This window comes from Phoca vitulina, unplaced genomic scaffold (genome assembly GCF_004348235.1).
Source record: "Phoca vitulina isolate PV1807 unplaced genomic scaffold, GSC_HSeal_1.0 scaffold58, whole genome shotgun sequence".
NCBI classification, from domain to species: domain Eukaryota; kingdom Metazoa; phylum Chordata; class Mammalia; order Carnivora; family Phocidae; genus Phoca; species Phoca vitulina.
The window spans coordinates 4,958,368-4,971,280 of NW_022589761.1; the positions used below are offsets into that span (position 1 = coordinate 4,958,368).

Sequence of the window (12,913 nt, forward strand, 5' to 3'; positions counted from 1 at the left end):
AGCAGTCAATATTTTAGTCATCTATTTCAATAATAAATACGTGAGGACGCAGCTAACCCCTCCCGCCCAGGGGCCAAGCCAAAGTGGAGGATCGGGGTGGCCCTGCGGGCTCTGGCCGCCTGTCCTCAACCCCCGCCCTAACGCAGCCCCACAGGGAGGTCCTCGGCGCCTGAGGTAGGAAGCTCAGGGCCGCCCCCTCCCGGCTCGCGCAAGGGGGGTTGGCTTAGAGCCCCTGGGTCCGCAGCCACCCCGGCGTCCGCCTGGGGCGGGGGCGGGGCCGGTCCGGAGACGTCACTTCCGGTGTACACAGCCGGTCCGGGCGGTGCGTTGGGGGCCGGGGCGCGTCGCAGGTGAGGAGAGGGCGCGAGCGGGCGCTCCCTGGCGCAGGCGGGAGGGCTGGGGGGTGGCCGGTGGGCTGCGGCCGGGGCCGGCGACTGGACGAGCTCGCGGGGCGCCGCTCCGCTCGGGGCCGCGGGGCGCGGGGCCGCGGGCTCCCGCCCCTTGCCCGTCCGCTGTGGAGGACGCCGGGCTCTGGGGGCGCTGGCCGGGCGGACGGAAGCCCGGAGGGGCCTCCCGGCTCGTGCCCGGGACCGGGGGCGCCGGGTGTGTGTGGGGGAACCCCGCAGACGCGGGGCGGGAGGGGCGGGGGGCGCTCCCTCGGGCCGCCGGGGCCGGAGAGGTCGGGCTGGCGCGGGCACCCGCTCCCGGAAGCCGGCGGACCAGTCCGCCGAAGCACGGCGGCCTGTGGGCGGCCGGGGTCCGCCGGGACTAGCTGGGGACGCGGCCCTCACGCCGCCCGGCGGCTGCCCGGCCGGCTGCGCGCACCTTCCCCGCCGTGCGGGGCCGCCGAGGAACACGATTTTTCGGCTCTCCGGAGCCTGCTGGCGCAGTTGGGCCGGGGGAGGTTCTGCGGGCATCGGGCAGGGCCAGGGCCAGGGCCAGGGCCGGGGATGAAGGACCCACGCCTGGGGGCGAGTGCAGGGTCAGGGGTGTGTCTTCCTGCTCCGCGCGGTGCGAGGAAAGAAGCATGCCTGGTTGGCACGATAAGAATTCTGTTTATACTCCTCACAAAATTTGCCAGATGAACACTCCGGTTGGGGGACCCCAATTTGAAAGTCGCTTGTTCCCGCCCCTTCACCCCCATTATAAAAGCAATTCGTTCTCTTCACATTCGAGACAGCACAAAAAGTATCGTGACAATACTTTTTCAGATGACAATCATCCGCCCACCTACCACTCAGTGACAATCGTTGCTAACATTTTGTTAATACCAATAAATAGTCTGTTTTACTTGTATAATCACTTGTATGGACTTCATAGTTACCATTGTATACCATAATGTAACCAAACCCTACAGATGAACATGTAGATTGTTTCCAGTTCGTCACAAGATAATTCTGCCAAAGGGATTTGTCTGATTGTTTTAGGATAAATTTACAAAAGAGGTCAAAGGTAACATTCATTTAAAAAATAGCTTTATATTTGTTTCCTTTGTTGACCTGTTTGGAAAATTCTTCTCCATCCCGGTGTTATAAAAAGTTCCATTCATTTTTGCTTCTCATTTCATGGCCTTTTTTTTTTATTTTAACTTCCAGCTTAAAAATTTCTACTTAAAATTTCGTCTCGGTGTAAGATACGAAATATTTTCCAAATGGTTAGTTGACCCAGTTTTATTGAATAAGCTATGACTGCTGTTTTGTCATATTTTAGACTTAAAGTTCTCAGTATGTGTTTATAAGGGACTACTCACAAAATTGATATTTAGATTTTGTATATGCTGTTTTTACATTTCATTCGCAGTATCTTTTTTTTTTTTCTTAATCATTTCCTTTACAAGTCTAGGAAATAGTTCATGTTTGAAGGGTTTTTTCTTTTTATCTTTTAAAGTGAAAAGTTTATTGTTTCATTTGCTTTCTTGCTGACAAGATAACAAACTCCATATGAAGAGTTCAGGTTTGTTGTGGCAACTTTTCAGTCTGGCATTTGAGATTCTAATCTTCCTCTATTTTTGCACACGAATACGTAGGTTAGCATTGGAGACCAAGATAGAAAAGCTCTCAGATTCCCTTGGCAAGCCTAGATTTTTTCAATCTAAAATTATCTCTGGATTTTTGGAAGACAGCATGTTTTAAGCATCCTTTAAAAAAATTTTTTTAAACAAGCTGCACATGATTCTGCTGAAATCTTACTAAATGTTTATTCTGTTTCAATCCTGGAGCCTAATACACCAGAAGCTTTATGTCAAGTGGGTCTTCCAAGTCTGTAGGAAAGTAACTGTATCTAGGAGCTAGTAGGCTGGGGCATCACATGGGCTGAGTGTCCAGTCTCTTTCTTTCCCTCTTGAGATGTTGTCCTTTGTGGAAAATGATGACCTTCCTAGGTGGACAAAGAATGTTGGTTTGAAAAGGAATTGCTTTACTTTGGAGTTACAGGGGGGGAAAAAAAAGGATGCCTTTTTCTCTTAGTACAAGTTCACAGCCTGAACTTGTGAGGGGTTGTGCTTCACATGTCTTTATCTCTACTGAAACTGCTCTTAAGGCCCAATTGATAGATGCAGTGGCTGCTGCTTACTCTTTGCCTTGACATTGACCATAAATATTTGGCATGGTGAGCCAGATTTTCTTGCTGTTGTCAGTCTCCTCTTGGTTGGCCTTCTTGAGTTGGAGCTATTGTGGTCATCTTCTTAACTTTGTGACTGTGCTTTTTCACTTGAGTTTGTTCTCTTTCCACATCTGCCTGTGAGCATTTTCCAAGGCCTAGCTTCATGCCTCTACCTCTTTTCCCAAAAAACATGCTCCTTCCCACTCATCCAGTATATGACTTCTGGGCAGAGAACCGCTTCACCCCCTCACTCCTGTCTCCATGCAGTGACCCCAAGTCAGACTTTGCTGCAAGTCATTTCTTTATCTCCAGCTGACCCCTGGTCATATTCTCAAGGCCATATTTTCTCCAGCTGAGGGAGCCCTTCTTTGCTTGCCAAGGTGGCCTGTCCTTCATAACTGTAAGGACCTAGCCCATCTCCTTTTCCTTCTTGATTTGGGCGTATTTGCTGTTTGCTTTCTGTCCCTACAACTTGATTTAGACTTTGTATCTTTGCTCTTAGAGACTTCAGACATAACCTGGTCCCACCCTGGATGAGAAAGATGAGACCCAGTGGTTTTATTCATTAATTTAGTTAACTCACATTGATGGAGTACTCCGAGTATGAGCTAGTTACTGTAGTGGAAAATTAAAATACAGAGCTGAAAGGCACAGTCTGAACAAGAAGGCCAAAAAAGCAATTGCCATAAAGTATCCTAAGTGCTTAGAAGTGGGGGGACACGTAATGAGCTCCCCCAGGTTTCAGAGATCTTGCATGTTCACTGCTCCAGGACCTAGAACACAGTGTTCTGGGAACAATCAAGTATTTGTTGAATGAATCAGTGATCATCTGAGAATGAAATGAGAATAAAACGCTGTCTATAGAAAAGATATAAACCAAGAGACATTTTTTAAGTGTAGTTTGGAGAATTTCAGGGAAAACTTTAAGTTCAACCAAAATGACCCGGCTGTAACCCCAAGAAGGCATGTTTGGAATGTGTTCATAGCCAGAATGCTTAAACTTAATTTTGTATCCTCAGAAGAAAGACTGCATTTCTAGGAGAGGGTTGGGATGGTGTCTATGGAAATTGGGGTGACGGGTCCAAGAGAGGAACTGGGTGATATGTCTGGAGCACTGCCTGGGAGCACTGCCTGGGGGCCCTGGCCAGAGGAGCTGTGTGCAGTCCCCCAGTGAGCCTCTGCACCACCAAACAGATGGGTGCATCTCTGTTGATGCCTCTAGCCAGGAGAATCTTTCCCTTGCTTTGCTTCCACACTCCTAATACCTTCTGATTAGAACGTGGCTTCACATGGAGATTTCCTGCCAAGGAGAGAATGTGAATGGTTGAGAGCTCCATATCCAAACCGCTCAGATCAGATCCTCATCTTGGGGTGCTGGCTAATCTCTTTGTTTGCCCCTTTGTAGAATGGGGAGAATGGTAGTACCTACCTCTTTGTTGCCTGGCACCTGCTAAGTGCTTAGTAAATATTAGCCCTCATCAGTATTTATAAACTTAGTAACTGGTCTTCTGGTTAGTACACAGTCATCTTTGAGTTTAGGTGGCCTGACTCAGTTGCCCTGGACCTGCTTGCTCCTGGGTGCATTGACAAAGCTGAGAACCGGAGGGGAAGTCATGACAGATGCACTTTGCCCAGGCTGCTCATCCAGAGAATCCAACTGCTGTTGTCAGGGAAGGTTTCCTGGAGAAGGACGGGCTTGAGCTGAGTACGCTGGGAGAACGGTAGTACAGCACCACAGTAAGGGGAAAGGCCATGATGGGTACAAAGGAGTAGGTGAGCAAGCAGGAGGTATGTGAGCTGAAGGAGTTTTAGGGTAAAGGGTGGACAGGTATGAATATGGAAGTGGAGGGAAATGAGATTGGAGAGGAAAGCGGGGCCAGCTCTTGAAGAAATAATTAATGACAATATGTAACTTACTGGGCACTAACAATGTGTCAGGTGTGATGTTAATCCCTTCACTCATTGTACTAGCCAGGTTTGGTGCCAAGTGCTTTGTGTATATTACCTTGTTTCATCTTCACAACAACCCTGTGATGTAGGTGCTTACGTTACAGGAGAAGTTAGTGTCCAGTGTCAGCTGCTGGTCTCTGCCTGGTGATTCAGCCTGCACACGGTTGCAAGGTTAACACTTAATATCTTTTGTACCTTTTTTTTTTTTTTAAAGATTTTATTTATTTGACAGAGAGAAAGACAGCCAGAGAGGGAACACAAGCAGGGGGAGTGGGAGAGGGAGAAGCAGGCTTCCCGCGGAGCAGGGAGCCTGAAGCGGGGCTCGATCCCAGGACCCTGGGATCATGACCTGAGCCGAAGGCAGACAGACGCTCAACAACTGAGCCACCCAGGCGCCCCTGTACCTTTTAAAAAAAAAAATTTTTTTTTAAGAGTTTATTTGTCAGAGAGAGAGAGAGTGAGCACAGGCAGGGGTAGTGGCAGGCAGAGGGAGAAGCAGGCTCCCCACTGAGCAAGGAGCCTGATGTGGGACTTGATACCAGGACCCTGGGATCATGACCTGAGCCGAAGGCAGACGCTTAACTTGACTGAGCCACCCAGGCGTCCTTCTTATCTACATTTAAAAGCTTTTGTGACTCCTATTACCTGGTGAAGTCCAAGCCCACCAAGATCCTCTGGCTTTATGGAACCATCTTGGGTTAAAATGTGAAAATATGTGTATCTTAGAATTGAATAAACACAGTATAGGTGCAGATATGCATCGAGCTCAGAGAAATGTCAGTCAGTGAAACAGGTAAGATGCAGAACAATGCGTATATGGCCCATTTGTGTAAAAAACAAAGGAGAGAGAGACAGATAAACATGAAATAGGTTTCTAAGTGTAGAAAAAAAATTCTGGAATGATAGAAAAGAAACAGTGGTTGCCTTTGGGATGAGGCCCCAGAAATCTAGGCTGTTAGACTGAACTAGCTTTGTCTTGCGTACCCCTTTGTACAGGATGGTTTTCTTTTCACTATATATGTGTATTATAGGTTCAATTTGAAGATAATAAAAACAAATTTTTAAGTGTTTGCTATGTACGTAAGCAGCCATTTAGAGAGGGAATGTAGCACAGACTCTAAGAATAAGGACTCTATCCAGACTGCTTGGGTTCGGTTTCTGTCTCTGCCACTTACTAGTCATTCATCTCTAAGTCACCCAACCTCTCTTTACCTCATTTTACCCTGTCTGAAAATGGGGGAGGTAACACGAGCTCTCTCCTGGAGTTAATAGTCAGGCGTTAGTGACTTAATATTTGTGAAGTCCTTAGACACATCCAGAGTTCCCGACTGGTATGTTTTTTTTGTTGGCGGCAGGGTCATTATGGCCCAGTGCTGGGCACCGCGGTGCGCACCAAGAGGGGGCCAGCCTGCCTCCGTGCACTTACAGTTCCTCTGGGAGGGGAAGGCATACAGAGCTAGCGACAAGCAACGGCAGTGGAGCTCGGACAGGCTTCGTGGGGACTGAAGGGGCCCAGGATGGTGTCATCCAAACAGTGACTCTTAAATATGGGTAACTTCTAGAAAAAGTGAAAGGGAGAAAAGGGCACCCAGGGACTTGTTCCAGGGGTGATGTGTGCCCCAGATAGATGGAGAAATGAGACAGGAAAGAGCCTGAGGGGAGCCCGAAATTGGGATATAGCGTGTGATGACAGGTCATCGTTATACGGCAGAGTTTTTTAGCCTATATAAAATAATGATATGATTTATAAATGACATCTTAAGCTTGATGAGACGGGGTAGCTGGACCTTGCTCTTTGAAATGGCCATGAGGTGTTCCTGTGTAATTTACTTAATGAATCCCTTAATGCAGCCCACGTGGGTTACTTCCAGGTGGAAGCTTGCAGACAGTGCTGCCAGTGAGTGTCTCTGATATAGGCCTCTACATTTACTGAGTCTGTTTCTAGGATTCATTCCTAGATGGTATCACTTTTTTTTTTTTTTTTTTTGACTGTGATCCTTGTGTCTGGGTCGCTGTCCAATCTGTGCTTTTTCAAATTGGGAGTTGCAAAGAATCTTAGTGGGATAGTTTTTGAGTGCAGAATTAGAGCTAGAGATTACCTGGGGGAAAAAAATCTAATTTTCTTATTAGAAATAATTTTGGGATTAGGTGCCAGTGAGATGGTATTTACGACGGGGAACCTGGGAATACCTGAGTCCTCCCCCACCCCACCCCCAGGTGTATGCCTGAGAACAGAGGCAGAGGGAAGCTGGCTCAGCTCCCAGACTCAGCTACCAGACCTGAGTGCTGCAGGCTGTGATAACCTAGGCAGGGGAGGCAAGAGCAGTCGGTCCCTCTCCCCAGCTCCCAAAGACCTATCCTACCCGTGGGTCTCAAGGTAGCAGAGAATGCGGCCACAGTAGCTTTGTACTTTACAGTGCAAGGTTATCCCTTCCTGAGGCTTGTCCTTGCCCGTCTTCCTTCAGCTTGGGGCTGAAAGAGGAGGGAGGGTGGGCAGGGAAATGGGAGGAGCCATGACCTCCTTCCCCTCTGGAGGACACAGGGCAGCCCTCCTTTTAGTTTGTTGCCAGGACCTTGAGAGTTGGGGCCAGAGCAGCAGGAAGGTAAGTAATATTTTTGAAAAATTTCGTAGCTGTGTGGTATTTCGAGGAGGAAGAGTTTGGGTTTGTTTGGGTTTTTTTTCACTAATAGTAGGCTAGCGTGAAGTATTTCATTAGAAGATAAAATACTTTTCTCTGACTAGTGTCCAGCTTCTTTCAGAGCAGAGAGCTCCAGTTTCTGAGTGAGACTCAAGGTGTGCCAAGTGTTGTGGTTTATGGGGTTAAGCCCCACCACTGTACTGAAGAAACTGAGGCACAGAGTTCAAAGAAACAGAGGCATAGAGTTAATAAGTGCCATTCATTTAACTGATAATTACTGAGAACTGGGATTCATATCTAGGTCAGTCTGACTCCCATACCCATAACTGCTGCACTTTGTCACTGCCTGTTTCCAGGAAATCTCTTTGTTACTGTGTAGCATCTTTTTTTTTTAAGATTTTTATTTATTTATTTATTTATTTATTTATTTATTTATTTATTTGCCAGAGAGAGAGCACAAGCAGGGGGAGCGGCAGGCAGAAGGAGAGGGAGAAGCAGACTCCCCACGGAGCAGGGAGCCCGATGCGGGGCTCAATCCCAGGACCCTGAGATCATGACCTGAGCCGAAGGTAGACGCTTAACTGACTGAGCCATCCAGGCGTCCCATGTACTGTGTAGCATCTTACCTACAAGGTAAAAGCATGAGGTTTTTCTCCCATGAGGTTGTAAGCTCCCGGAGAGCAGGAATTGTGTCTGTTTCATTCAGCCCTGTACCCCCAGTGCCTGGAGCAGTGTCGGGCACATAGTAGGACCTCAGTAAATGAGGTCCTGGAAGTCAATATGGTGGTAAGCCACTGCAGGCCTGCACTGTAGGGCTGTCTTCTCTGCCTGGGGAATAACGGGAGGGATGGGGAGGAGGCTTCTTGAATGTCCTCACTGCTCAATACCTGACCTGCTGCTATGTTTGTGGGGAAGAACGGGCTCCCTCGCCTTGACTCTGACTTGCTGTTCTTTCTGAGAGATGGGAAGGCTTGCTGGGTGTGCAGAACTGGAGTCAGTGTTCCCAGCCTGGAGGCAGGAGCTGCTGTAATTATCCATTGATCAAATTTTTCAAGGGTGCCTTAAATTCTCAGAAATGGTCCCAAATCTGAAGTGCTTATATCTGAAGTTTATATCATTCCTCTCCATAGTAAGAGAAATAATTTATACATTACAGTTTGATTTAACCGTTTGTATGTAAGCTTCTTTTTTTTTTTTTTTTAAGATTTTATTTATTTGACACAGAGAGACAGTGAGAGAGGGAACACAAGCAGGGGGAGTGGGAGAGGGAGAAGCAGGCTTCCCGCCGAGCAGGGAGCCCGATGCGGGGCTCGATCCCAGGACCCTGGGATCATGACCTGAGCCGAAGGCAGACGCTTAACGACTCAGCCACTCAGGCGCCCCTGTATGTAAGCTTCTTGATAAGTACTTGTTTTTCCCCATTTGAGGTTAATTTTAGACAGGTTCCATAGTGTAAAGTTAAGAATAAGTAGCACAATTAAGTTTTCTTAAATAACTTTCTAATGGATACGTTAGTTTTCATTAGGTCAACTTGCTTTTATGTTTGGAAACTTTTTGGGTAATGAAGGCTAAAACTAGACTCAAACAGAGCTGAGTGGATCAAGGCCTTTTCATGCTGTAACATACTAACAAAAATAAACTAGTGGTTTTTAATAGATGTAGATTTTTTGGAATGTTTTAACAATTTGGGTTTGAAAAAATCACATCAATGCTTGTGACTTCTAAAAAATGATTTTCCTTAGTCGACTGTACTTCAGTTAAAAAAAAAAAGATTTACTTTAAGTCATTCTCCTTAATTTATACCCAAATTTCCATCAGTGTCACAATTTTTTGCTGTGACTATTTTCATCGTGCTTGGCTGTATTGGATGTGAAAACTTCTAATGGTCCAACGCCATTTTAGTTTATCAAAAACCTAGTTTTACCTGAGCAAACTTTTTCAGAAGTTTCAGAGCCAAATTCATTTATCCTTTGGTGATGTGTGGTAGTCATTTGTAGATAAACCTTTGCTGACTGCCTCCCGTCTCCTGCTTTAACTTCTTTTGAAGATTTCTGTTTAATAAAGTGTTTTGGCTCAGAGTGTTTCTCTAATAAAATTCTTTCAAAAGTTCTAATACTTGTTTTAAAGGCAACAGGTTTTGAGTTACTCTTTTGATTTTATAAGAAAACTAAAAACAAGTCTTAGAATACAGCAGGTTGATTTATCACCAGAAAATTTGACAGATAGCTAGATCAGCCCTTCACAGGACTGGCAATAGATTTTTTTTTTTCCCCAATAAATGTTCACCATTTTTCTTGGTATGAAACTGAATATATGGTGATTACCATCCATTTCATTTACTTTTCTACTTATTTATGTGTTGACTGTTTAAAAAATAGCCTTTGATCTTCCTCTTTCTCTCCCTAACCCCAAAATATCCTCAATTTAAACAAAATTGCCCTTCATCTGTATGACTGTTTAACACATTTGGCCTTTTTTTTTTTTTTTTTTTAAACCTGTGCTATTTTGAAACTACATTTCAACTCTGTTGACTTTATGGTTAGAACATTTTTTCTTCTGCTTAGATTAAATTATTACTTGTTTGTAGATTACTGAATAAAAAAGCTTTTCAGATCCACTAATGATAGCTTGCTTTGTTATTATAGAGGAATGTCCTATTTTGTGGTGATAAATGTTACAGAGCAAGTGTCAGGACAAGAGGCAGTCAGATGTCACCATGTGGGGGCAGTTTGTTCCCCCATTAGACCAGAAGCTCCTTGAGGGCAGGCACAGATACCCTCCCTCTGCATCCTGAGTGCCCCAAGCATTCAGAGCATTCAGGCACCACTCGTAGGGTTGACCGTGTTACTGGAGGATGCGTATAGAAACATCTTCCTTTTAACTATGGTAGATTTGAACGTTGATCAAAATTTTTATTTAGTAGGGTTTGTTCATTTTCCTATGTACTTGAGTTTTCAGAGCTCAGTTTAGGATAAATGGGCTTCAGATTTCGTCAACTGAGCAGTTATTCAGTAAGTTTTTAGTTTTTGTTTTGTATTAACAGCAGTTTTAGTAGTCATTTCTTGAACAGAAAAAAAATAATCTTGGCCTCCTTAAAACTTCTTCATTGACATTTTTTACTCTGATAGAACTTTAGTGTCTCCAGGGTTTTTGGACAATTCTTTAAATTTTCTTTTTTTTCTTATTTTTTATTTATTTGAGAGAGAGAGAGAGAAAACACAAGAGGGGGGAGGGTCAGAGGGAGAAGCAGACTTCCCGCCGAGCAGGGAGCCCGATGCGGGACTCGATCCCAGGACTCCAAGATCATGACCTGAGCTGAAGGCAGTCGCTTAACCGACTGAGCCACCCAGGCGCCCTGGACGATTCTTTAAATTAACATACTTAGTATTAATTCCTTGGGAACTGTTTTTGTATAATAGGCTAGCGTTCAGTTTTGCACATAATTTTTCTTTGGGAGCAGTCTCCGGGCGCAGAAATAATCCAGGCTTGGTGGACCCAGAAGTGTCACTTCCTTTGCTCTGGCTTTGGCTCTCCATGCCTGCCTTTCCATTTTGATGTTTTAATGATACCCTCCCTGCTCGGTGATTTGTGTTCAGGAAGCGAGGCAGTGATTACTTTTGTTTCTGCTTTGTGAACTTCCTCCCCCACTTCCTATTTTTACCGAGCAACTACAGGAAATGAGGCAGCTCCTGGCTGACTGCTCCTAAGCACTGATTTTAGGTGGCAGAGGACAAGGGCCTGAGCCATTTAAAACATTTTCCTCCTTGGTCTTTTCACTACCTCCTTCCTGTAGGAATCATAGGAACATGATTTTGTGATTGGGTTGAGATGATGACATGTCCTCCTCACCCTTGGTGGGGTGGGGTGCTGCTCAGTTGGAGGGCGGCGCTTTGGTGAAGTAGTAGGTGAGAGGTTTTCTCCATTATAACAGTAGGAGTGGGACATCGTAGCCGTGTGGCCCAGCTGCTGTCGTGGGTTAACAGTTTGGCAGAAGCAAAGGGTGGCTTGAAGGGACCTGTTCTAAAAGCAAAGCTGGGAAGGTGGACTCTGGTCCTCCCAGGGTGGGAGCCCTGACTGTAGGGGCCCTGTCTGCTCTCTGAGATCTTTGAAGAGGGTCTCTCTCAGCCTTCGTGGTGCTCTCCTTCCTCTGAACTCATGGCATTTGTCTTCTAAATCACTATTTAGCATTTACCCTCTTTTTTCCCATGACAACTCTTATCGTATTGTGGACCTGTGGGAGCTTCGCTTAGGGAGAAGTTTGTATCATCTTCTCAGAAAGAAGTAACTTTTTATACATTAGGTAACTTGAATACAGAAGGTGCTCAAAGCACTTGTTTAGCAGAGTTTCTCAGTAGCGGCACTATTGACATCTTGGGTTGGGTAATTCTTTGGCTTTGGATGAACCAGGGAGCTGTCCTGTGCCTCGTAGCGTAGTTAGCAGCATTTCTGGCCTCTACACACTAGCACTCCCCTGCTTCCCCAGTTGTGACAACCAAAAAGTGTTTCCAGACATTGCCAAATGTCCCCTGAGCTGGGTGTGTGTATGTGTGTGAAGCATCCTCTCCTCTACTTGTTGAGAACCACTGTGTTAAAGGATTGAAGGCTAACTTTTAATTTTGTAAAAAGAAATAAAAAAGAATGTTTGGTTCCTTGGGATTAGAGCCATTTGTTAGTTTCTATTCCAATATCTAACATTCTCATACATTTTTGGTTTGCCTCTTTGATTTTGCTATTGTCTATCAGTCAGCTTTGAAGTATATCTTCCCTTCTGTGTGCCTCCATTGAAAGAGCTGGGGCCTGAGCATCTGACAGCCTGGCTTCTGATCCTCATGGAAAGCATTCTCTCTCAGTCTTGATCTTGCTTGCTCCAGAAGGCTAGTTCCTGGGAAGCTGAACACTGTGGGTATAAAGGAGAAAATGAAAGGTATCTAGAATGTAACAGTAACAGTAGCTCACATTCATGGAGCAGTTGCTGTAGACCAGGTGAACAGAATTGGCAGGATTGACTGTAAGGGATAGAAAGCCGAGGGAACAGGACAAGGGACCATCTGGGACAACATCTTAGGTTTGGGTTCAGGGTTGGTAGTGACTTTAGCCAAAACAGTACATACAGCAGGAGGCTCAGGGAATGGAAGGGTGACTAGGTAAAGTTTGAAGGACCTGAGGAGATGTCTCATGAGTCTAGTCCTGGCAGGGAGAGGTCTTGACCAAAGAGTTGAATTTGGGTGTCATCAGCAATAGGTATGGGTATGATCTCCCAAACAGAGGTCACTTTACTTTTCATTACTCCAACTCAACTTCCTGTCAATTCCAAGAAGACTACAGTTTTCAGCCATCTCCTCTAAGAGTGATAAACAGAATGCCAAGGTCTAGATATTTGACAGAGGTAGATTAGTGCAGTGGAGAGCTCAGCCTCAGATTACCAAGCCCCAAACCCAGTTCTGTTGGTGACAACCACCTCAACCACATGGCAAGACCTTGAAAAACTCACTTAACCTCTCTAGATGCTTTACCTACCTCACAGGGTCATTGTGAGAATTAAATTAGATAATACAGGTGAAGTGCATAGCACAGAGCCTGGCCCCAAGTACCCATTCAGTTAATGTCAGCTGTTTTTATTTTAGGGTTCTAGCAAGGATTAAATGAGTTTAGGTATCTGAAGCTCAGTTTAATGCTTGACAGGTTGTCGGCCCTTAATGAATGGTCTGTTTTGTTGAGGAGTA

General features: G+C 45.6%; 1 protein-coding gene across 5 annotated transcripts in view; it reads left to right on the forward strand.

Annotated features, from left to right (window-relative positions):
• The first annotated feature begins 283 nt into the window (after positions 1-283).
• The window catches only part of KIAA0355 (KIAA0355 ortholog), a 79,675-nt gene continuing 67,045 nt past the window's right edge, over positions 284-12,913 (forward strand). For 2 of the 5 annotated variants that reach the window (XM_032390440.1, XM_032390445.1), the window contains exon 1: positions 284-350. The gene's annotated coding sequence lies outside the window, so the exon portion shown is untranslated. Of the gene's footprint in view, positions 351-7,117; positions 7,155-7,735; positions 7,824-12,913 lie in introns of those variants that run through there. The other 3 variants (XM_032390444.1, XM_032390441.1, XM_032390443.1) reach the window with 3 other exon arrangements.